Raw genomic sequence first — 4,663 nt, forward strand, 5'->3', positions numbered from 1 at the left:
TTAATATATTAATAATCAAATTAACAAATTATTCTAGCCGTTTTTGAGTCCACTGCTGGATGAAGGCCTCATCATGCCACGTTGATCATGGAAGTTTGAATGATGCTGGAAGGCACTTGGCAAGGATGGCCAATGTGGTGGTGGTGGTGGCGGCCCACTGGCTGTTTGAAGGACGTGTGGATCTGGGAGAATGCATCCTGCATTCGTAGGTTCAGATTGTGGAGCGTGTGTGTGCCCATTTAATAACACGTAACAACACTTATGAAATACAATTATCGAATGATATTTTATTTTCAGCTTCATTGTGTCTAACGTTAGTAACATGTCACACAGTCGTAAACGCCGAGTGATAAACGCCAAGTGATAATCACTGCTCAGTGGTGTTATATTGCCCCCTGCAGTTACATGTGCCGATATCAAGCCTACAAAAACTCTCCCTAAAGCCCTCTTCGTCGTGGTGATCAGATCTCGTTGCAAGTGAAGCTCTAAAAATTAGGATGCACTATACCTCTCGAAATGGTATATTAAGTCAAAATCAGTATTAGACTCGAGGAATCCGATGAGCTATGAAGCTCTTTTTCACAGATGTCTCGTATGGGCGGGTCAGCAAGTTACAACAGCAAACAATATAAACACATTCCTGCGGAGGGAGCTGGTAGGAACGTTGGGTTGCTCGGTCAATGGCCAGGGTCAACGGCGGCGTGGTGTATTCCGCAAATATGCTCGACTGTGAGGGCGGGCACAAGCCGGCGTGAGTAGGTTAAACGTTGAGTTTTATAAGGGCACCACGGGGTGACCAGCCCCTCCCCACCCAGCCCCACCCCCCACCCAGCCCCTCCCCACCCAGCCCCTCCCCACCCAGCCGCTCCCCACCCTCCCCTCCCCACCCAGCCCCTCCCCACCCTCCGCTCTCCACCCAGCCCCACCCCTCCCATTTTTGGATGCAGGACGGACGGACACAATAATCCCCTGTGGGCTGGTGGAACCAGGAGGTTCCTACCAGTAATATGTCCGTTGTATCAATATTGGGCAAGGCAGCAAATACAACAAAACATCTCTCTGGCCTTTATATCCATATGTTATGAAGAACGACCATTGCCCAAAACGTCGCCTATTGTATCTGTATAACCTTTCAGGACCAGTGTTATTGGTTATTGGTCAGTTGCAGTCTAGATAGACTTTTTTATAAGTTTATTCACCAGCGGCAAAATGCCCTGGAATTTTGCAATATTCAAGCCTTAATGGCCACACCAAAAAGCACAGCTCACCATCCCACCGCCGCCCCGCGACACGCAACGCCGGCACTACAATCCCCACGCACCGGCCGCGCAACAGCATCCGACGCGCTGTGTCATTTCTAGCTTTGGCACCTCTTTGCTTGGCAGGGCCCCCCCGCTTATTCCACACTTCCTCCCCTGATGGTTCGAGGTCACAGTCATCGGTAACATCACCACCGCTAGACAACGCGGCCCGTGCGCCACGCCACCACGCGAGCCACACCGCCACGTGCACATTCATCCACGTCACATGTGCCACACCGCTGCGCACGCACCACCACCCCGCGAGATTTCCGCGACACATGTGTCACACCACTGCATGCACCATACTGCGACGCGCACGTCACGCCACAGGTACGCGTGCCACAACGCCCTGCGCCACACCGCGGCACGTGCGCCGCACCGCCTGGTGCGACCCACCGCCGCGCACGTGCGCACATTTTTGGTCCGCCGCGTGCGCCACACCTCAGCACATGTGCCGCGCCGCCAAGTGCGTTACACCGCTGAGTGAGTTCTGCACCACCGCGCGCGCTACACCATGCCACGTGCGTCACGCCGCCTCACTCCGCGTGACACACCGCGGCGCGTGTCCCGCGCCGCCAAGCGCGCCACACCGCCGCGCACACACCACATTATTCAGACCGCCGCGTGCGCCACACCTCAGCACATGTGCCGCACTGCCAGGCGCGTGCGCCGCACGGCCGGACTGTCACGCGCTCCGCTCCACCACGCGTGCTGTACCGCCGCATACGTCCTGCCCGCGTCGCCGCGTCTAACGCCCGTTTCGACTCGATCATTAAAAAGTGAAGGTCAGTTCACCATTCGTGTTGGTGCAGAGGGCCTGACCGGCCCCCCACCGCTCCTGGAACACGGCGTGCGCATCTCCAACCTGGGAAAAGTACGCGTGCTCCAGCCGGAGCCTCGCTTTCAGCAGACCTTTCAGCGTTGCCTCCGCTGAACAACTATCGTCCGTGTCACCTCGCAGTTTCTTTTTTCGCGTTTTGTATACTGCCATCTTGGCTTGCGCGCAGACAAAGTTTGCCAGGATGTGGCGCTTGTCCGCCCGGTACGGTACCCCGCATATAAAGACGCTCTTGTAGAAGGGCACCCCCAATTTCTTACACACGGCTCCCAGGAGTCTGAACAGTGGGTCCAGCCGCGAGCACCCCACGTACTGGTGGGCGAGGTCCTCCCTCGCGCCACAGAACACGCACAGGTCTGATGCCCCCGGGGTGACCTTGCTGATCCACGCCGCCGAGGGCAGCGTCCAATGCGCCAGCCTCCACTGGAGGTCCCCGCTGCGCTTTGCCACGGGGGCCTTGTAGAGCTGTTTCCACTGGGGGGTGGTGTCGATCAAGGGAGAGAAGAACTCCCTCCACTTCGTGTCCGGTAGGTTTTCCAGCTCTCGACACCGCAGTGTTTTGACGCAGCAGTCGTACAGCACCCGCTTGGAGGCACCCTTGAGGGCCACGTCTCTGCAGTTCGCGAGCTTGAGCAACCTCCCTGCCTCACAGCGCCCGGGGGGCTGGATGCAGGAGACGCGCAACTCCTGGAAAGCGGGGGGAGGGGAGGGGGGGGGGGGAGGAGGAGGGCGGCGGCCGTGCGGCACCGCTGTCTCCTGGCGTTTCTAGCTGCAAACGCAGCTTCCGCATCGCCGCGATCGCCTCTCGCAACAACTTTTCTCCGGCCATCATGGAGCGGAGCCCAGCGGCGCCGCTCACCTCAGCTGCGTTCTTCCATTTGGAGCGGCCGTCCTGGCTCTTCACAAGATCCCTAACCGTTCGCACTCCTGCCGAGGCGAAACGGAGGGCCAGCGTTCCCTCCTCCCTGATTCCATCGAGGAGGCTATTGTGGAACAGGGGTTCGGTCATGAAGCCGTTAAGGCCGTGGTGCGGGCTCGCCCTGCTCCATTCCAGGCTCCGCCACGCCTCCAACAGGCTCTGGTAATAGCCTGGCAGTCCGGTGCAATCGACTAGGGACAGGTCCATAAGGAAGAGCTCCCTCCCATATCCCAGCCGCCCGCCCGCATTTCTCAGCAGGGCGAGGGCCAGCGACGTCCGGGGCAGCTCTTCTTGTTCATATAGCAAGTTTCTCACGGCCTGGAGCCTGAAGCTCATCACTCGAGCAGTGACGTCTACCAGGCCCTGGCCGCCCTCACCCACCGGCAGGCAGAGGACCCCTGGCCTCATCCAGTGCTTGCCGTTCCAGACAAAGTGGGCAAGCGACCTGTTCGCCCTCGTGAGTAACCAGCCCGGGGGTTGGAGGGCCTTGGCTCTGTGCCACAGCACCGAGGCTGCCAGGTTATTCCCTATGAGCACTCTCCCCCTGAAGGACATTTGTGGGGCAAGATGTGCCCACGCTCTCAGTTTAGCATCAAATACGTCGCTCATCTCGGTCCAGTTTTTGTGAACGACTTGGGGCTTCCCTAGGTACACTCCGAGATACAGTCTAGATAGAGAAAGGGCAGTGATTTGAAGAAATGTGAACCCAACCTCTGCAGGGAACCAGAAAGAAAGGAAGACCTCACAGAGAATGGCTTGACGACGACATAAGAGATTGGTGCCAGAAAGGCGTGGCACAGCTTGAGTATCTTGGCATAAGACAGAGGAAAGTGGAAACAAATGACAAAATGTGCAGTGTACACTTACGGACTATCTGCTCATGGATCGTGCTAATGCAAACATGGTTGCTGGTAGGAACGTTGGGTTGCTCGGTCAATGGCCAGGGTCAACGGCGGCGTGGTGTATTCCGCAAATATGCCCGACTGTGAGGGCGGGCACAAGCCGGCTTGAGTAGGTTAAACGTTGAGTTTTATAAGGGCACCACGGGGTGACCAACCCCTCCCCACCCAGCCCACCCCTCCCACCCCCACCCAGCCCCACCCAGCCCCTCCCCACCCAGCCGCACCCTCCCCACCCAGCCCCTCCCCACACAGCCCCTCCCCACCCAGTCCCTCCCTGCACGACGGACACAATAATCCCCTGTGGGCTGGTGTAACCAGGAGGTTCCTACCAGTAAAACAGCTACGTAGCTCAGTGGACCTTACCTGGGAAAATTTAAATAGTTTTAGTTTAAATGCCAAAAGGTATAGTTATTGGGTTACATTTAGCAACCACGTGTTAAGAATGAAAACTCCTTTATTTTTTCATCCAAATTTAGAATCAACATGCATACTCTTTGGTTCTTTCGGTAAAATCACGTAGGTATAAAATAAAATAAATGTAATCACGACGTTTCGGGCGCAGCACAAGCGTCCGTCATCAGGTGGGACAACCACAGCAAGAAATAATTGCTGAAGTTGGCAAAAGGGCTGCTGTAACAAGAGGCTATATCGGTAAGATAGGGGGGAGGAGCAAGGGGTTGGAGAGATAGAAGAGGGGGGGGTA

The sequence above is a fragment of the Lampetra planeri genome, chromosome 19 (genome assembly GCF_965212315.1).
Source record: "Lampetra planeri chromosome 19, kcLamPlan1.2.h2, whole genome shotgun sequence".
NCBI lineage: Eukaryota > Metazoa > Chordata > Hyperoartia > Petromyzontiformes > Petromyzontidae > Lampetra > Lampetra planeri.